General features: G+C 39.4%; 1 long non-coding RNA gene across 1 annotated transcript in view; it reads left to right on the top strand.

Annotated features, from left to right (window-relative positions):
- The window catches only part of LOC114486424 (uncharacterized), a 561,190-nt gene that overhangs the window by 203,468 nt on the left and 335,883 nt on the right, over positions 1 to 21,839 (top strand). The window contains exon 2 of the long non-coding RNA XR_003680111.2: positions 5,592 to 5,739. This is a non-coding gene — a long non-coding RNA (uncharacterized lncRNA). The remainder of the gene's footprint in view (positions 1 to 5,591; positions 5,740 to 21,839) is intronic.

Raw genomic sequence — 21,839 nt, 5'->3', positions numbered from 1 at the left:
TTTACTCGTACTGGTTGTGTTCGTATTTCCAATATTTTCCGGGGCAAGTCTTGGAAGGTTGTACTTTTCTAAGAATTTGTCCATTCTTCCAGGTTGTCCATTTTATTGGCATATAGCTGCTTGTAGTAGTCTCTTACAATCCTTTGTATTTCTGTGGTGTCAGTTGTAACTTCTCCTTTTTCATTTCTAATTTTATTGATTTGAGACTTCTCCCTTTTTTTCTTGATGAGTCTGCCTAAAGGTTTATCAGTTTTGTTTATCTTCTCAAAGAACCAGCTTTTAGTTTTATTGATCTTTGCTGTTGTCAGTTGTAACTTCTCCTTTTTCATTTCTAATTTTATTGATTTGAGTCCTCTCCCTCTTTTTCTTGATGAGTCTGGCTAAAGGTTTACCTATTTTGTTTATCTTTTCAAAGAACCACATTTTAGTTTCATTAATTTTTGCTACTGTTTTCTTCACTTCTATTTCATTTATTTCTGCTCTGATTTTTGTGATTTCTTTCCTTCTACTAACTTTGGGTTTTGTTTGTTCTTCTTTCTCTAATTGCTTTAGGTGTAAGGTTAGGTCATTTACTTGTTTCTTGAGATAGGATTGTATTGCTATAAACTTCCCTCTTAGAACTGTTCTTGCTGCATCCCATAGGTTTTGCATCATCGTGTTTTCATTGTCGTTTGTTTCTAGGTATTTTTTGATTTCCTCTTTGATTTCTTCAGTGGTCTCTTGGTTATTTAGTAGCGTATTTTTTAACCTTCATGTGTTTGTATTTTTTACAGTTTTTTTTTTCCCATAATTGATTTCTAATCTCATAGTGTTGTGGTCGGAAAAGATGCTTGATATGATTTCAATTTTCTTAAATTTACTGAGGCTTGATTTGTGACCTCTGCTTTCTTTTCTTTTGGGTATATATCTAGGAGTGGAATTGCTGGGTCATATGGTAATTCATGTGTAGCTTCTTGAGGAACAGCCAAACTGTTTTCCTGGAGTTGTTCTTGACACCTGTGAACATGGTGACAGGTTGCAGAGATGGGGATGAGGTCTGACACTAGAACACACAGTGAAAGGGAGGAAACTGGACCTCAGGAAAACAGCAGAAGCCCCAGTGAGTGGCCTGACCATGCGCAGTGTTGGCATTTCTAACACATTCTCAAGTGTGGTTTGTGGACCTGTGTTGGCTTCACCTGGGCACTGATTAGACCTGAAGCATCTCAGGGCCTGTCCCAGAAGCATCTGTTTGTACTTCTCTAACTTAAATGTTCATGAGCATATTTCCTGGTCATCTTGTTAATGTGCATATTCTGAGAGGAGTGGTCTGAGAATCTGTATTTCCAACATGCTCTCAGGTGATGCTGGGCCTGCTGGCCCCTGGACTATACCTTGAAGAATAAGTGAGGATCAGTACTATCTGTGTATTGGAATCACCTGGTGAACTTTTCAAACATCCCAATGCCTGGGCCCAACCATAGAGGTTCTGATGTTATTGGTTTGGCGCGGGCCCTGGCATTCAGCATTTCAATAATGTTACCCATGAGAGTCTACCATGCAGCCAGGGTTGAGAACTCCTATTCTGGTTTGGGACATTGTCCTGTCTCTTGCACATGTGTCCTCCTTCCCTCCTTCCTGCTTTCTTTCCAAACTCTCCTGATTAAAACTGAGTCAGATTCCCAACAGATTGATATCTCTGGCTTCTGTCTGTCATTCACATTGCCTCCAGATGAATGAATCCTCCTTAAGCTAGTGCTGAACAGACTGCTTCCTTGCAAAAACTTTCAATGACTCTCATTGCCCTCCATGAATAAAAAAGACCATGTACCTATCCTGTAAGCCTCTCCTTGGGGTAGCTGCAACCTGTTTTTCCAGCCATGTCTCCCTCTTTAGTAAGCCCTGTATCTCAGAAAAACTAATTTCTGTCCTCTGAATATACCATGGATTTTCCTATCTTTCTGATTTTACTTGGGTTGACTGTCCATCTGGTTAATCTTTTCTGCATATCTGTCGGTCAAGGACCACCCCTATTTTTACTTCCTCTAGGAAAGCCTTTCTTGATCTTTGCAATTAAAGTAATCCTTTTTTCCTCCAGCACTTTGTTTCTTTCTTTCCTATAGCATTTTCCCCTTTGTATTTCTGGGGTTTGCCTTCTGCTCTCATTCTTCTTACTGGATTGCAAACTCTCTGGGGGCCTCAGCCTCTTCTTTCTTATCTTTGATCCCCTGCTGGGCCTACTAAAGTGTCAGGCACATGGTGGGTGTCCACAAAGATTTGTTAAATTGTATCCGATTGAGTAATTTGCCTCCGTGCTATTAATTCAGTTTTGACCTTGCTTCAGTATACTGACATTTTAATTTCTCTGCCTGACATTTAGTAAATCTTTAGGGATTTTACTTAAATAAATGATTTCCTGAAAGCTCCAAATGTTCTTCATAAACATGGGCTATAGCTTCTGCGGTGTCTTCAAAAGTTTACAGTGTTTTAATTTTTCACTCTGTACTAGTTTGTTAGCATTATTGGCTTCCTGGTGTCCTGAGACAGTGTGGGATCTGGTAGGAAGTCAGAGGCCACGTTCATTCCACTTGCAAAGACTCATTATGTTCCTAAAAACTTTGGAGTGTGGTGGTAATGAGCCATGATTCTAGGAAACCCATCCAGCTCTGACTCCTCCTCACTGTTCGGGTGGGAACCTCTTCAGTAGTTAAGTGGGTGATGGGACTTGGAAGGTAATGACATTTCCTGCAATTAGATCGTGTCCCCAGCAGTTGCTTGCAATCCTATAGGAACAATTATAAGGAATCCCCTCTCATTTGGCACAATGAGATATGTACATTTTCTAACAGGCTAATTAGTGTAGTTATCATTTTTTAGCCAAAAACGTCAATGTGTAGGATTTAATTAGTCTGCCCTAGGATTATAAGATAACTTCTTAGTTTAGTCAGTCTGTCAGCATTTTCAGGATTTGGAAGGATGCTGGGAACTATCACCTACATATTTGCATAAACTTTTAAGACTTCTAGAAAAATTACTGTGACAAGCAGGTAAAGTCTCCAGAAATAAAGTATTCTAAGTTAGACGGGTGGAAGAGTTGTGATCAAAGGACTATTTAGTTAGTGGAAAGTGTAAAAAATAGGCCTTGACATCAATTATTCTTATTTCTACATTTCAGGACTGAGGTGGTTCAGACATTGTAGTCTCTGCTTTAGACTCCTTTGGTTTCTCGTAGCAGAACCTGATTCCACCTGGTTAAGCTACATGGGAATTTATTGCCAGGATATTGGGTAATGCACAGAATGAAGGAGACCCTGAATAACTCAGCCATGCAACGTAGGAGACCTGAGAAGCTTCTGGGACATAGGTAACAGGAACTAGTGGGCAGTCTCTTCAGGATTCTGCTGGTAAAACAAACGTGTTGCAAATAATTTTAGTTCTTTTGGTTTTCCAGGGAAAGAGAGTTGGATTGGCCTGTCTTGGGTCATGGAATGGGTCGAATAGCATCCCCTCAAAATTCATGTCCACCCAGAACTTCAAAACATGGGACCTTATTTAGAGTAAGGCTTTTTACAGATGTAACTAAGGTAAGGGTAGGAATGAGGCCATACTTGATAAGGGTGGGTCCTGCATCTGATGAGAATGTCCTAATGAGAGTCAGAACAAAAGGAGACCCAGAGACACGGGGAAGGAGGTGAGATAGGAGTGGTGTGTCTACAAGCTGAGGAACACCAAGGATTGACAACATCCACTGTAGGGTGGAAGGGAGACAGGGGAAAGTTTATCCCTCAGAGCCTCCAGAAATAACCAACCCTGATGACAGCTTGATTTTGGACTGGGGTCCTCCTAAACTGTGAGAGAGTAAGTTTTTGTTGTTTTGAGCCAGGAAGTTTGTGGTAATTTGTTTTGGTACCCTTAGGAAACAAATACAGGTCATATATCCATTCTTTGTCCACGAGAAGTAGGTACCTTAACTGACAGCCTCACTGTAACTGTGTGCAATGGGCTAAAGGGACTTCCCCAAAGCAAATCCAGTGGTGTCATCAAAAAAAAGAACATGGATGGGTACAGAAACCACAGGTATGTCCATTACATATCATACAGTCCTATTTTCCCTGGAGGCCTGGGGGACGAGGATGAGAAATGCGCTGTCTGGTACCTGCCTCAAGTATAATGTGAAGCATATCCTCAGATTTTGCAAAGTTACAGCTAGTAATGCTACAAGTCTTTTGGAGGAGAATTAGTGGCATGGCGGGGGTGGGGGTGAAAGATACAGAAAGGCAATGTATAGGACAAAGGCTTTGTTTATATGGTCAGGATATGATGTATGATCAAATATGATAGATATGGGTCAGGAAGGAAAACTCTGAAGTGAATGAAAATTTACTGCTGTATTAATTAAAAGCATCTTGCATTAACGATCCCACTTCATTCTTTGACTGGGACATTGTGACAAATGTGGGTCGATAATCAAAAGAATAAATTCTAGCCTATGTGCAGAGAAGTCACAATGGGCTAAGTGGAAATCGTCAATCTCATATTCCATTCCCCTTAAGTTATTAGGTATCTGGTGGCCAGAGAGGTATCGTTGTGTTTATTTCCTTTGCAACTCTAAAAACAACAACAACAACAGCAACAAGAGCTAGTATTTATTGAGGGCTTTCTATGAGCCAAGAACCATGCCAAATGTGTCACACATGCATCATTTTATTTAATCCTCAAACAACTCAATATTGTTGATATTGCTAGTGGCTCTGATTTTGCGGTGTGGAAACGAAGGTCTAGACAGGTTCGGTAACTTGCCTAGAGTCACATACTGGTAAGTGGTGATGCTAAGATTCAAACCCCAGAATCTTGACCCCAGAGACTAAATTCTTAAGTAACTGTTTAGCTGTTATGTGTACCCTCACTGTATCTATGTCATTTCATTAAAGAATTAACTACTTTTTTTGGTTGTTGCTATAATCTTTCCTTCAAAAGCCCAGAAGCCTTGCTCATGTGGCATGTCCCTTGAAAACTTTCAAATATCAGTGGAATGAGCTAGAACTTTCTTTGTGCCATGAAGTGTACTGTCTGCTAAGATAATCTCTTTCCTACTGGGAAATATGTATAATACGAACTGGTTTAGCTAGATTGAAAATCAATCATCAAGGCCACTGACGATGCTAAAAAAAAATAATCAAAATCAGTTAGCATACAAATGAAAGTGATTCCCTATAACTCTATGTGGGATAAATTTCCTGAACTACACCAATAAATCAAGGCTGTGGAAGCTCAATTATAAGGGAAGATAGACTGAACAGTTTTCCTGTTACAAACAAGCTGTTTGTACTATGTATCTGTCAGCTAGTTATTCAGGTCTAATTTAGGAATGTGCAAGTAAACATGGCCAAATATATTTAAATATACTTGCACTCAAAGTTGCCAAGTAATGCTCTGCATTGACATAACTAAATTATTTCTGGAATCTTTGAAGTTCCTTTTGCATAACAGTAATAAGAAATTCTTTGCTATAAGAAAAGTAGTTTGTAAATACCCGCCCTCCTTTTTTTTCCCATTCTTTGATGTTAAATTTTTGATGTTGTTTATTAATGGAGGGCTTTTTGAATTCATAGGACCCACTGTTGGCGCATGCTTTCTCAGTTGTGTTGAGAGACTTCCCTGCTGGTATTTCAGAGATACAGATGAAGCCAGACAGATCAAGCTGCTTCTCATTCTTATCCCAAGAAGCTGGCTGACTGCAGGGCCTCCGGACTCTGTCAGGTACTGCAGTAATTTGTATCAGGACTTTGGGGCTTTAAATCAACAGACAGGATGCTTTTCTTGACTGGCCTTAGGCTCTTTCTTCTAATTCACTCCAAACCTCTACTGTGTTGTTCCAAGAGATCTAACCAAATGTGCTTGCCATAGCCTGCATGGGATGTTTCCCTAGGTAAGAGCTAAGAGCGTGGGTTCTGGAATCTGACTGCCTGGCTTCCAGTCTTGAATTTTTCATGCCCTGGCTTGTGAATGGGGAAGTGACTTAATTTTCTATGTACCTGAGCTACCTCATCTATAATATGCATATAATAAAGTATCTAGCTTATATAATTGTTTTGAAGTTTAAATGGGATAATCCAGATAGAGTCATTAACATGGATCCTGGCACCTAAGGATCTTACCAAAAAAATGTTTATTAGCTAAACACAAGTCCTGGAGTTAGTGAACATTTTTGATCTTACCTGCCCAGCATAATTCCCCTTCTTGCAAATTTATGTCTTGCTTTTCCATTGGGGAATCATACCTTGATTAAGCTTGGTCCATGTGGTTTGGGTGGTTGACTCGTCCTCTCTCTTATCCTCAAGTCCAGAAGTGGCCTTATGATACAGATTTGACAAATCAGCCTATTCCATTCCCTCATGGCCACAGTGACTGGGTCAAAGATGGGCTTGAGACCCAAGTGGACCAATGAAACTTTTCTTGGACTTTGGTAGAGTGTTGGGAAACAGAAGCTGATGTTGCTTCTGATGATGCAGGATGTAAGCCTGGAGGTGCCAGGGGCCACTACGGGGACTGGGCGTGCCTGAGAGAGGGAAAACAGAACAGAGAGATGGAGTGAGAGAGACTGAGTCTTGGAAACTGGCATCCTTGATGTTAGACTTACCACTGGACTTTTAAAACACTGAGCCCAATAAATGTCATTTTGCTGAAGCCAGTTCGATTAGATTTCCAGCACTTAAAACTAAGGTGACCATGTGTCCTCATTTTGGGACAGTCCTACTTTATACCTGTTCTCCCAGCATAGTTATGAATAGTGTCTTATTTCACTCTTGGAAGTGTCATAATTGAGGGGATAAATTTAAAACCCAAAAGTCCAGACCAGTACAGCTACACTGAAGAAATACCCCTGTGGAGTCCCAATTCCCAACAGCTTCTCAAATCATTCAGCACATACTGTGTTCTGACTGGAGAGAGTTCTGGTGAACACACTTGTCTCCATCTCTAATGAGGGTCTAGGGCTCCTTCTAGGTTGGCAACTGCCACCATGACTCCCTTATTCCAGCTCTGACATTTAGGCTATGGATACTTAACAGTACCTAGGAGCCTTGCCCTGGTAGCAACAAGGTGAACTTTTCTGGTTAAGCAGTTAGCCTCACTAGTCAATCTCTCTCTCACCCTCTGTGTCTCCCTCCCCGCTCCTCCTTGAGTACTCACACATGCATCGCCCACCCCCCACATGTACACATGCAACATTGGCCTAGATAAACACCACCACCTCCCTTCACCTATTCCATCACCATGTTTGCTCACTTTCCAGTTGTGCTAAAGGGCACAGATGTGTGTTGGGAGTTGGATGGGCAGACAAATAAGGTCACTAGGATCATTTTACAGGCCATTGAAGATGCATTGGATTATATTTGCCCTGTAGTAAGTTATGTTGTCTTCTTTGAGTCTCTTATTTTTCCCTGTTGATGAAGCAATACACTGGTCTTGAGTCCAAGTTTCATCCTTACCAACTGTGTATATATATAACTTTATATATATAACTATATGTATAGTTTGTGTTTTTTTTGGAGGGGAGTGGGAGACAAAGGTTACTTATGTGAACAAAAATTGTTGTCTAGGCAACATGAGTTAATACCCATTGTTAATATTTATTGAGTATTTACTCTTTGCCAGGCCTATGATTAAGTACTTTCTGTGTATCATAGCATATAATCCTCACAATAACATGCCTAGTATGTATCATTAGCTTATACCATTTTCAGATGAAGAAATTAAAGCAAAGAATTGGCAGAATCAGAATTCAAACCCAGGTCTGTGTGATCCTAGGTCTGTGCTTCTCCAGCTGATGTTATTCTGCTCATTTGTGTATGCGGACGAGCACTCAACCTGAAGTCAGGAGCTCTGGTTTCCAGTTCCCTCTCTGCCTTTAACCAGCTGGGTGACCTTCAGCAAGTCAATTTACCAAATTGGCCTTTATTTCCCTATCTGACAAATGAGGGGCCAGATTTGATGACTCCTGAGGTCCCATGGGGCCCGATGATTTTGTGATTCTAGGTGTTTGGGTTTGGGGTCAGGAGTTCAGTTTTTCTTTAATGTTGTAAGGTCTAAATCTTCCCGTTGGTGGGGGATGCATTTTATTAGTCACCAAGGCTGCCAGCTGCAAATCCAGAATAAAGGAGAGGGGGTGGTTGGCGGCGATGATGAAGGAGAAGAATTTCCTGCTGCCAGATATTTAGAAAATGGTGAAATTTGCATTGAAAGTATATTATTATTAGTAGAAAATAATGATTAATGCTATTTCATGTTCTTTTCACAAGTCATATTAGATAATGAACAATGATAACACTATGTATGATCGCTGATCCTTGTGACATTCAAAACAGATTCAGAATTCCCATTCTACATACAGGACTCAGTTAGGGCACAATATTAAATTCAAACTTAGGGATCAGATTTAAAATTTAAATGCATATCCTCTTTGCCTATCTATTTTGACACAGCATTATAAATTACTCACTGTAATATGAATTAAAGATGGACTTTAGTACAATGGGGGAAACATTAAAAGAAATTCTGTTTAAATTTAAATCCCCTTTTTCCCTTTTCAGATTTTTTCCCCCATATTTATCCCTCAGTGTATCTGCTGATTATCAAAAGTATTGCCGTTTAAACAGTAATTTGTTCATTTACATTTTATTGTTTTTTGCTGGTAGCAACTGCCAAGAAGTAGTGTTGATATCTTGAATCACAATTAGTTCATTGTGATGTTCCTAAATGAGAGAACTTTAAAAGTACTCTGTCCTATCTACATTTTAGTATTTACCTAATGTACATAGTGTAGGGAGAACTGATGTCAAAAAGGGACAGAGTGGCAAATGTGCTTCTAAGTCTATTACAATAGAGCCAGTGAAATGTGCAAAGTGACAAATTAAATTTAATGTTCAGGTGCATTGCCAATTTGTTTGGGGGGTAAAAAGCAGCACCCTTTGCTAACCCGATAAGAATTAATCAGATTTTAATTACATGATGTGCAACCTGGACTGTTTAGCACATTTATGCCGAGTAATCCCTGGGGCATCTCAAACCAAATAAAACTTCCATCTTCTAAACCATGGGTTTGGTTTTGTGTTAATCATTTTTGGACCTTCTAATTTTTTTTTTTTTTTTTTGACACTCATTTCTTCTATGACACTAATAATTTCCTTTGGGTTTTTCTTTCTTACGGAAGGGAACAATTTGCTATTTTGTGTAAAGTGAAGGCAATGCCAGTCTCCGTGTCAGGGCCTGAAATTGTTTTCCCTGTATTTGCAAATATCCTCCCTGTTTTCATCTACCAGGGAAGCTCCCTGAGGTTAGAGGCGCAGTTTGTCACTACAGAGATGGAGCCTGACATTTTGGCCTCATTAACGGGTGTTATAACAAAGCGAGTGAACCTCAAACTTAATTTAGCAAAACAACCAAGCCCATAAAAAAGGGCAGGAAAAGAAAATCAGAAAATCCAGTAAACTTTTATTATTGAACCTAAACGTTTTTCTTAAAATTGCCATAAGCTTCCTAGCTCTGTGCTGGTACTTAGGAAGTTCCACTCACGGATGCTAGCAAAAAGTTTCCACACGAGACTCAGTAGGTAGAAAGAAATTACCAGTTGCATTCATTTTTGAGCTTCTTCAATTCCTGGAGGTCCTTGTTTAGCCTTTGATAAAATCAACCCTGAACTAATCAATGAGAAATTGCTGGGACTGTGAATCCTGCAAAATCAATAAATTTGTATAATAATTACACAAGCATATAAGAGAAGCATGATAACACATAGGCAAGCAAACCCCAGGGAACATGCTCTTGAAATCTTTAAAACTCAGCCAGATCTGATGAAGTTTTACATACTTTGCTCTGGTTTAGGATAATCCTGGCACTTAAGAGAAAGAATATTGTAAGACTCTCCTCTAATTTATGCAAGTTAAAAAATTAACATATGTAACTCCTTTAAAAGCCAAGTTATTAGTGAGTAGAAAAGTTTAAATGAATTTTGAAAGGAAAGAGACCGGTTCGTCCTGGATGCAGGGTCCTATCATCTGTCTGAAATGCCAAGTCCGTTCTTTTCCCCAACACTCTTCATATAGGCAAATCCAGTAACTGCTCACGGCTGCATTCTCATGATCTGCCCCAAGATGATGACTCCTTCTACCAGCCCAGGTCACTAATCTCGTTGTTCTTCTCAACCCAAAACTGTGGTGTCATGAAGAGAGAGCTGAATTGGAAACACACTTGTGTTCTAGTTACGACTATACCAGAAGCCCTTTAAATCTCTCTCAGCCTCAGTTTCCTTATCTCTAAAAGGATTACAATAATGCTGAGAATATAAGGCGAAGTGTTGGTAAAAGCGCTGTCTACATTGTTTACATTCTTTAGTTCCTGGATAACTTCCTGATCTGGAATAACTTCATTTCTGAATAGAAGAGCCACAGTAGAGGCCCGTGATGGTTATTTTTTAAAACATCTTTATTGGAGTATAATTGCCTTACAATGGTGTGTTAGTTTCTGCTGTATAACAAAGTGAATCAGCTATACATATACATATATCCCCATATCTCCTCCATCTTGCGTCTCCCTCCCACCCTCCCTATCCCATTGCTCTAGGTGGTCACAAAGCACGAGCTGATCTCCCTGTGCTATGTGGCTGCTTCCCAGTAGCTATTTTACATTTGGTAGTGTATATATGTCCATGCCACTCTCTCACTTCGTCCCAGCTTACCCTTCCCCTTCCCCCGTGTCCTCAAGTCCGTTCTCTACGTCTGCGTCTTTATTCCTGTCCTGCCCCTAGGTTCTTCAGAAACCTTTTTTTTTTTTTTAAGATTCCATATGTGTTAGCATACGGTATTTGTTTTTCTCTTTCTGACTTACTTCACTCTGTATGACAGTCTCCTGCAATGAACATTGTGGTACATGACTCTTTTTGAATTATGCTTTTCTCAGGGTATATGCCCAGTAGTGGGATTGCTGGGTCATATGGAAGTTCTATTATTAGTTTTTTAAGGAACCTCCGTACTGTTCTCCATAGTGGCTGTATCGATTTACATTCCCACCAAGAGTGCAAGAGGGTTCCCTTTTCTCCACACCCTCTACAGCATTTATTGTTTGTAGATATTTTGACAATGGCCATTCTGACCGGTGTGAGGTGATAACCTGTTGTAGTTTTGATTTGCATTTCTCAAATGATTAGTGATGTTGAGCATCCTTTCATGTGTTTGTTGACAATCTGTATATCTTATTTGGAGAAATGTCTCTTTAGATCTTCTGCCCATTTTTTGGATTGATTTATTTGTTTTTTTGATATTGAGCTGCCAGAGCTGCTTGTATATTTTGGAGATTAATCCTTTGTCAGTTGCTTCGTTTGCAAATATTTTCATCTATTCTGAGGGTTGTCTTTTCATCTTGGTTATGGTTTCCTTTGCTGTGCAAAAGCTTTTAAGTTTCATTAGGTCCCATTTTTAATTTTAGTTTTTATTGCCATTTCTCTAGGAGGTGGGTCAGAAAGGATCTTGCTGTGATTTTATGTCATAGAGTGTTCTGCCTATGTTTTCCTCTAAGAGTTTTATAGTGTCTGGTCTTACGTTTAGGTCTTTAAACCATTTTGAGTTTATTTTTGTGTATGGTGTTAGGGAGTGTTCTAATTTCATTCTTTTACATGTAACACTCCAGTTTTCCCAGCACCACTTATTGAAGAGGCTGTCTTTTCTCCATTGTATATTCTTGCCTCCTTTATCAAAGATAAGGTGACCATATATGCATGGGTTTATCACTGGGCTTTCTATACTGTTCCATTGATCTATAGTTCTGTTTTTGTGCCAGTTTTTGTGCCAGTACCATACTGTCTTGAATACCGTAGTATAATAGTCTGAAGTATAGTATATACTATAGTATAGTATATAGTATATACTACTATACTTGTAGTATAGTCTGAAGTCCAGGAGCCTGATTCCTCCAGCTCCATTTTTCTTTCTTAAGATTGCTTTGGCTATTCGGGGTCTTTTGTGTTTCCATACAAATTGTGAAATTTTTTGTTCTAGTTCTGTGAAAAATGCCAGTGGTAGTTTGATAGGGATTGCATTGAATCTGTAGATTGCTTTCGGTAGTAGAGTCATTTTCACAATGTTGATTCTTCCAATCCAAGAACATGCTATATCTCTCCATCTGTTTGAATCATCTTTAATTTCTATCATCAGTGTCTTATAGTTTTCTGCATACAGGTCTTTTGTCTCCTTAGGTAGGTTTATTCCTAAGTATTTTTTGCAATGGTAAGTGTGAGTGTTTCCTTAATTTCTCTTTCAGATTTCTCATCATTAGTGTCTAGGAATGCAAGAGATTTCTCTGCATTAATTTTATATCCTGCTACTTTACCAAATTCATTGATTAGCCTCTTGTAGTTTTCTGGTAGCCTCTTCAGGATTCTCTATGTATAGTATCATGTCATCTGCAAACAGTGACAGCTTTATTCTTCTTTTCCAATTTGGATTCCTTTTATTTCTTTGTCTTCTCTGATTGCTGTGGCTAACCCTTCCAAAACTATGTTGAATAATAGTGGTGAGAGTGGACAACCTTGTCTTGTTCCTGATCTTAGAGGAAATGGTTTCAGTTTTTCACCATTGAGAATGATGTTGATTGTGGGTTTGACATATAGGGCCTTTATTATGTTGAGGTAAGCTCCTTTGATGCCTACTTTCTGGAGGGTGTTTATCATAAATGGGTGTTGAATTTTGTTGAAAGCTTTTTCTGCATCTATTGAGATTATCATTTGGTTTTTATCCTTCAATTTTTTAATATGGTGTATCACACTGATTATTTTGCATATATTGAAGAAACCCTGCTTTCCGGGGATAAACCCCACTTGGTCATGGTGTATGATCCTTTTAATGTGCTGTTGGATTCTGTTTTCTAATATTTTGTTCAGGATTTTTGTATCTATGTTCATCAGTGATATTGGCCTGTAGTTTTCTTTCTTTGTGACCTCTCTGTTTGGATTTGGTATCAGGGTGATTGTGGCCTTGTAGAATGAGTTTGGGAGTGTTCCTCCCTCTGCTACATTTTGGAAGAGTTTGAGAAGGATAGGTGTTAACTCTTCTCTAAATGTTTGACAGAATTCACCTGTGAAGCCATCTGGTTCAGGGCTTTTGTTTGTTGGAAGATTTTTAATCACAGTTTCAATTTCAGTACTTGTGATTGGTCTGTTTATAGTTTCTATTTCTTCCTGGTTCAGTCTCGGAAGGTTGTGCTTTTCCAAGAATTTGTCCATTACTTCCAGGTTGTCCATTTTATTGGCATATAGTTGCTTGTAGTAATCTCTCATTATCCTTTGTAATTCTGCACTCTCAGTTGTTACTTCTCCTTTTTCCTTTCTAATTCTATTGATTTGAGTCTTCTCTCTTTTTTCTTCATGAGTCTGGCTAATGGTTTATCAATTTTGTTTATCTTCTCAAAGAACAAGCTTTTAGTTTTATTGATCTTTGCTATTGTTTTCTTCATTTCTTTCTCATTTATTTCTGATCTGATCTTTAAGATTTCTTTCCTTCTGCTAACTTAGGGGTTGTTTTGTTCTTCTTTCTCTAATTTGTTTAGGTGTAAGGTTAGGTTGTTTCTTTGAGATGTTTCTTGTTTCTTGAGGTAGGATTGTATTGCTCTATACTTCACTCTTAGAACTGCTTTTGCTGCATCCCATAGGTTTTGGATCATCCTGTTTTCATTGTCATTTGTTTCTAGGTTTCTTTTTATTTCCTCTTTGATTTCTGCAGTGATCTGTTGGTTATTTAGTAGTATATTGTTTAGCCTCCAAGTGTTTGTATTTTTTACAGTCTTTTCCTGTAATTGATATCCAGTCTCATAGCATTGTGGTTGGAAAAGATACTTGATATGATTTTAATTTTATTAAATTTACCAAGACTTGTTTCGTGTTTTAGCATGTGATCTATCCTGGAGAATGTTCCATGTGCAGTTGAAAAGAATGTATTGTGCTGCTTTTGGATGGAATGTTCTATGTATATCTATTAAGTCCATTTGATCTAATGTGTTATATAAGGGCACTATTCCCTTATTGATTTTCTGTTTGAGTGATGTGTCTATTGATGTAAGTGGGGTGGTACAGTCCCCTACTATTATTATGTCACTATAAATTTCTCTCTTTATGTTGTCAGTATTTGCTTTATGTATTTAGATGTTCCTATGTTGGGTGCATATATATCTTCTTGTTGGATTATATCCTACTCCAGCTTTCTTTTGATTTCCATTTTCATGGAATATCTTTTTCCATCCTCTCACTTTCAGTCTGTATGTGTCCCTAGGTCTGAAATAGGTCTCTTGTAGACAGCATATGTACAGGTCTTGTTTTTGTATCCATTCAGCCAATCTGTGTCTTTTGGTTTGAACATTTAATCCATTAACATTTAAAGAAGTTATTGATATGTATGTTCCTATTACCATTTTCTTAATTGTTTTGGGTTGTTTTTGTAAGTTTTTTTCTTCTCTTGTGTTTCCCACTTAGAGAAGTTCCTTTCGCATTTGTTGTAGAGCTGGTTTGGTGGTGCTGAATTCTTTTAGCCTTTGCTTGACTGTAAAGGTTTTAATTTCTCCATCGAATCTGAATGAGATCCTTGCCAGGTAGAGAAATCTTGGTTGTAGGTTCTTCCATTTCATCACTTTAAATATGTCCTGCCACTCCCTCTGGCTCTCAGAGTTTCTCCTGAAAGGTTAGCTATTAACATTATGGGGATTCCCTTGTATATTATTTGTTGCTTTTCCCTTGCTGCTTTTAATAATTTTTCTTTGTATTTAATTTTTGATAGTTTGATCAGTGTGTGTCTTGGCGTGTTTCTCCTTGGATTTATCCTGTATGGGACTCTCTGCGCTTCCTGGACTTGACTATTTCTTTTCCCTTGTTAGGGAAGTTTTCAGTTATAATCTCTTCAAATATTTTCTCAGTCCCTTTCTTTTTCTCTTCTTCTTCTGGGACCTGTGTAATTCAAATATTGTTGCTTTAATGTTGTCCCAGAGGTCTCTGAAACTGTCCTCAATTCTTTTCATTCTTTTTTCTTTACTCTGCTCTGAGGTAGTTATTTCTACTCTTTTATCTTCCAGGTCACTTATGCATTCTTCTGACTCAGTTATGCTGCTATTGATTTCTTCTAGAGATTTTTAATTTCATTTATTGTGTTGTTCATCATTGTTTGTTTGCTCTTTAGTTCTTCTAGGTCCTTGTTTAACATTTCTTGTATTTTCTCCCTTCTATTTCCAAGATTTTGGATCAACTTTACTATTATTACTCTGAATTCTTTTTCAGGTAGACTGCCTATTTCCTTTTCATTTGTTTGGTCTGGTGGGTTTTTACCTTGCTCCTTCATCTGCTGTGTGTTTCTCTGTCTTCCCATTTTGCTTAACTTACTGTGTTTGGGGTCTCCTTTTCGCAGGCTGCAGGTTCGTAGTTCCCATTGTTTTTGGTGTCTGCCAACAGTGGCTAAGGTTGTTTCAGTGGGTTGTGTAGGCTTCCTGCTTGAGGGGAATGATGCCTGTTTTCTGGTGGATGAGGCTGGATCTTGTCTTTCTGGTGGGCAGGACCGTGTCTGGTGGTTTGTTTTGGGATGTCTGTGACCTTATTATGATTTTAGGCAGCCTCTCTGCTAATGGGTGGGGTTGTGTTCCTGTCTTCTTAGTTGTTTGGCATGGGGTGTCCAGCACTGGAGTTTGCTGTTCGTTGAGTGGAGCTGGGTCTTAGCGTTGAGATGGATATCTCTGGGAGAGCTTTCGCCATTTGATATTACGTGGAGCTGGGAGGTCTCTGGTAGACCAATGTCCTGAACTCGGCTCTCCCACCTCAGAGGCACAGGCCTGATACCTGGCTGGAGCACCAAGACCCTGTCAGCCACATGGCTTTTCTCTTTTCCAATCTGTTTTGGACTCAGCCAGTGAGGGATGGGTGATTCTCAGTGCACAGATGAAGCATACACACTTTGTCCTTAGGGTCTAAGGCCTCTGTCTTCTGTCCCCATAAGTTCTAGATCACCAGCTCATTATGAAAGGTAAAACTCAGGAACAGCCAGGTGGGAGGGATGCAGAGGGCAAAGTATGGGGAGAGGGCTAGGAGCTCCCACGCCCTTTCCAGGCTGCCATTCTCCCCAAATCTCTGCGTGTTTGCCAACCCGGAAATTCACTGAACTCCCTCCTTTTTTGGGTATTTCTGGAGGCTTCACCTTCTTTATTTTGACTTAGGAAAAGGCACAGAGAGCATCACAGCCCCTTCAGAGGCTTTGCTTCCACAGCTGTGGAGATGGCTTCATTCTTAGGCAGCCAGGACCAAGCACCATGTGAAAAGACATATCCTTTGTGCAGCTCTGGAAGAAAGGGCTGCCATAGGTGTTTGTAATGGTGGGGAATGCCAGCATGGGCAGATCTTCAAAGAGAATTGGAAAATACCAGTACATATTGCAAACAAAAATAGAGGAATAAAACAGTTTGATACTAGAACCATGTAAGCTCTAAACTGTACTTTATTATAGTTAAAAATTTTTCCCTTCAATGTTTAATTTTATTTTTAAAGTAATAGAGCAATTCTGCATAAATTGCTTTATGGAATGATTTTGTCAAATTCTTGAATGTGAGAAGGTAGACTGTAGATCTAGTGCTGTTATAGTGGGTAATATTGCTACCTGTGGTCCGTAAGCAAGCTGCAGATTCCTAGGGCTTAGTAAAGGAAAGAGGAGACAGCACAGACCCAAAGTACCTAAACCTACACAAAATGGTAATAAAAGACAAAGGGTGGAATTAATTATTGTATTATCTTTGATTTTTAGAAGGTTTCTTCCACTTAAAACAGTCCTCTCCATGCTGGATATTAGCTTTATTTCTTCTGTTTTTGAATTCCAAATATTTTTGGAGTGAATAGTTATTTTCCGTGGAATTTTAAAGACTTTTCTCATGTACCAAGTAAGGCTTAAATTTTAGAAATCTGCTTTTGAAGCCAGAATTCTTTAGAAAAGCCAAAAGCTTTTGAATAGAGTTTTTGATAGGCAATTCTTATTCTTTGAGAAACTAAGGGCTACTTTATTCAGGCTATATATGAAAATTAAATTTCAAAATCCAAACCTTCCTCCCCCACACCAGTAATTGTTTTCTTTGGTGCTCCAGTTGGGCTCATTCCTCAAGCCCCCCTCCAATGATTTTGATAACACCTAATTATCTGAACTAAAATAAAATCTACTTGAAATACCTAGAGTGGTTTCCATTTTCCTGCACAAACCCTGACGAATAGTGAGTATATGAGCATAATATAGCAGGGTATAGAAAGAGGAGGCTAGATATTTAAGACAGACTTGTCTTGATTTTCAGTTTTGCCTAGGGCCACTGTGTTTACCTTCTGTCAAATGGGGACAATTTAAAACTATGTGTGCAAAACATTTGGGACAGGCATGCATACAGCTCACCCAGAACAACATTCTTAAGTGAACCATTGCAAGTGTACATCTACAGACCCAGATAACATTAGTCTTTAGTTTCTGCCCTGCAGAATAATTGAAATTAAGTTTTGCCCTGGAGGATTCTCCAGCCTGTGAGAGAGACTAGCAGCATCCAGACAACTCCAGGCTATTTTAGCAGTCGCTTTGTTAGAACTGGGGTGGTGTGGGGCATCTGTTTATTAAAGAACAGATTGTGAGGCTGGTCAAGGTGGATCACCAGGCCTCAGTAGACAAAACTGGCTGATGGGGTGCCCACTTATATCACACCATATTTATTCTTCCAGAAGCTGTTCAGTCAGTTAAAGAGGATGACCTTCAATGGTATAAATGAGGACTATTTTGGGGGTGTGTGTGTGAAGAGATGCTAGCAGCTATGATCTCTTGCCAAAATAAATTATTTTATATACTTGTTTGCTTTTATTCCATCCTTCATCACGCAAATGTAGGCTTCTTGATAGGAGGGACCTTATATGTCGTGTTCACTGCTCTATCATTAATAAATAATATGTTTTTATCTATTCAAATCATTCAACAACCTAATATTGAATATGCACTATGACCCAGGTCCTGGGCTGGGCCCTGGGGATATAGCAGTAAAAAGACTTGGCTTCATAGGTTTATTGGTAGTAATAGGAAAAAAAAATCATTAGTGAGGCATCTCTTCTGAAGTTGGGCTTTGAAAATTTAAAAAAAAGTCACCATCTTTTTATTGCATACAATGTGTAGTAACACTGTTGGAGACTGATAGGGTGCCAGATAATGGCTTTTATTTTACCTGTTAAAGAAGATTTCTGGAGAGCTCAGAGAGGCTCAGCAGCTAAACATTTTGATTTTAGTCTAATTGGAAAAGAGAATTTAATTTTACTGACAATTATAGGGGAATAAAGAATGCACTTAAATTGAAATTAAAAAGTAAAATAGTAAGCTAGTTTAGTTTATTGTGATATTGTAGTTTTCCCCTGATAATTTGTATTACATGGTCATATTCACAATCTCATAGACGACATTAAATTCTATGGTTTATTATAATAAGAATATTATACTATGTAAATTGATAGATAGCTTTAAAAGAAAAACACTTTTTTTTTTGAAAGTGAAAAGATTGAGCTCTTTACCTTGAAAGGGATTTAAAAATTGGGTCACCTTGTTCATTTTCTTCACATTATGGAATACAAGTAATTGAAGTCTAGCTTTGTTTAGCTTTCCTTGCTCCATTTTTGACAAAGTGATAAAGAACCTAATTACTAACCTACTCAGCTAACAAAGATGGGGGGAATCACCTTCTCAAAAATGGAAAAGCACCTTTTCAAATGTATTAAGGGCCCATTAAATTCTGGACTTGAAATATATCCCACTTAGAGCCTGGGTGAGGAAGTGTGTGTTGAGGAGAGCATAGCTCCCGATTAGCTCCCTCGCCTGGGTATTGGGAGTTAAAGACCTCTGTGCTGTGCTTGGCTTCCCATTTCTTGGAAAATTGCTCCTTGAGAGCAGGGACAATGTCTCTGAAGCACTCATTATATATTTTCTGAATAAATGAAGAAAGCTTGGCAGCATCAGCTGGTGTGGGGATCCTGATCTTTCTGAGCCTATATTTCTACCTGTCTGTACCTAAATTTCACATGTGTGTGATCAGGGGCAACTTACTTAACTTTTCCCAGCATCAGTTTCCCCATTTGTAAAATGGATATTCTCAAATTATCTCCTTCATAGTACTGGAATAAATAGGATTGAATAAATGAGATAATCTGTGAGAAGGAGTTAGCACAGGGTCTGATACATCATGAACACTCATTATTGTGAATACTGACTGTCACCCATTATTGCTATTATTAAAGGTGCATTTTCACATTCAGAGACAGGTACTGACATTCAGAGAGACTGACTTCATCATGGCCACACAGAGCCAGAACTAGGACTCACTTCATATGTCTACTAGCCCAGTTTACCTTCTATTATATAGATGCCAACAGTTCTGGAAGTGTTTTCTCAAAATCCTAATATTGTTTATGTTAATACGATGGAGAGGTCCTAGAAATTTCATTGTTCCAGCATCCAAACCACAAATCCCAGCAGTTCTCTATTACCCAGAAGGAATAAAAATTCTTCATCAGAATGAGCTAATGTTTTGACTCTGTAAACATGGTCCCTTCACTCTTAACCAGCTTCACCTCAGTGAATGCTGAATATATCTCTTAATTACTAGAAGAAAACTCTTTATGCTGCTTTCTGTGTTCCCCACCTTGTCCCTGGTGAATTTCTACTTCGGCCATCTTTCTCGATGTCTCTTCCTTCTCTGGTTCTTTAAAACTTGGTGTTTCTCAGATTTCCCTTCTTTTCTTGTGATCTATGCTCCGCTTGATTGATCTGATAGATTTTTCTAGGTTTAAGTAGTTGGTTACATCCAAATCTACATCTCTAGCTCTGACTCTTGCCCCTCTCGCCCTAGGCTGGATTATTCAGCTATCTACTTGATTATTACTTGGATGTCTGTGGCAGAAATGGCTAGATGCTTATCCTACACTGTTCTTCTTTCTAGGCACACAGGAAGACTATAATTGCTAGCCTCTCCTGCATTTAGTTTGGGAATGGGCCCTAGCGTATGGATTGATGTGAATGGAAATGATATGCACCAATCCCTCACTTTCCTATCCTCATGGCTGGAAGCAAAGTTCTCCAAGCTGGCAGAGTCACAATATGGGAGGAGCCTGGATCCTGAGTCACTCTTTGAAGGGGAGCTTCCTAGGAGAACTGCCCAAATTGCAATAGGCTGTAATATGAGCAAGGAATAAAAGTTTGTTAAGCCACTGAGTTTTTTTTTTTTTTTTTTTTTTTTTTCGGTATGCGGGCCTCTCACTGCTGTGGCCTCTCCTGCTGCGGAGCGCGGGCTCCGGAGGCACAGGCTCAGGGGCCATGGCCCACGGGCCCAGCCGCTCCGCGGCACGCGGGATCCTCCCGGACCGAGCACGAACCCGCGTCCCCTGCATCGGCAGGCGGACTCCCAACCACTGCGTCACCAGGGAAGCCCAAGCCACTGAGATTTTTGGGCTATTTGTTGCCACAGTAGAGCTTGATCTTTATTAATACAGTGTCCCTTAGGCACCTTGAGTTCTGCAGGCAGTCAATTTTCAACCTCAGTTGATGGCACCATCCTCTATTCAGTCACCCAACTCATAGCCCCCTAGTTCTCAACTGAATCCAGTTAATAACCAACACCTGTGGATTTTAACTCCTGTATTTTTTCTTGGAATTATCTTTTTTTAAAAACCATTACCCTAATTGAGGCTCTTGCTATTTCTTACCTGCCTGTTGATTTTAAATTTGAATGAATTTAAAACAAGCCAGGACTCCTCCTATTAGAATAGTTGGTCATTATTAAAAGGCATTCCCAGCAGGGAACATAAGAGAATGTGGTGACAGTAAAACAGTGCAGTACAGTTGATGTCTGGAAATAAGTAAATCTCCACATCACTGATGAAGGAAGTGCGGACCTCCCTGCCCTTTGCTCTGTGCTGATGATGCTTGTATACAAAGAAAAAAAGACCCCATGTGATGCACAGATGCACAAGTGAGGCTTAATGCAATTAACCATGGACACCTGGATACTTCCTACCTACCATCTTCTACTTTATCTTTTCATCCACTCACACATGCTTTTGATAAAGGGTCATGATGCCAGCTGCTTACTGAGCGCAGATCAAAGCTGGAGCAATAGTCTGGCAGGGGTCTTCTTGCTAAGCTTAACCTTACCTGGGAGAGTCAGTTAGCTCAAAACACTTCTAATCACCTGTGATCCCTCCTTACGTCTCCTACAGAGCGTGGGACTGTAGTTGACAGCTCCCAGGCTCCCCTGTCCATTTAGTGATGCTCTCTTTATAAAAGCAGCTCTTGATTTATCAGCCTATAGTCCCTCTCCCATGAAAAGGGAGCCCCTCTTCAATCATGCCACTCCGGTTTAGAAGCCCTTCCTATGCTGGCATTAAGCAGTGGTCCTGCATGTTCTTAATTTCTGTGGCAGCTCTCCCTCTTCCAAACCTCAGGTGCATTACCTCTGAATATTGAAAAAAATTAAAATAAGTCTATGTTTAAAAATAGGGTTCTCCTTTAAATAATTGTTCAGCAGTCCATAGTTCTGGTCTTCCTTGTAGAATAAAAAGATCTTATTGACTCTATTTACAATAGCCAGGACATGAAAGCAACCTAAGTGTCCATCGACAGATGAATGAATAAAGAAGATGTGGCACATATATACAATGGAATATTACTCAGCCATAAAAAGGAACGAAACAGTTATTTGGGCTTCCCTGGTGGCACAGTGTTTGCGCGTCTGCCTGCCGATGCAGGGGAACCGGGTTCGCGCCCCGGTCTGGGAGGATCCCGCAT

The sequence above is a fragment of the Physeter macrocephalus genome, chromosome 6, assembly GCF_002837175.3.
Source record: "Physeter macrocephalus isolate SW-GA chromosome 6, ASM283717v5, whole genome shotgun sequence".
Classification (NCBI taxonomy): Eukaryota; Metazoa; Chordata; class Mammalia; order Artiodactyla; family Physeteridae; genus Physeter; species Physeter macrocephalus.
The sequence above is the reverse complement of the archived record's forward strand: the minus strand, read 5'-3'. Positions and strand labels throughout refer to the sequence as shown.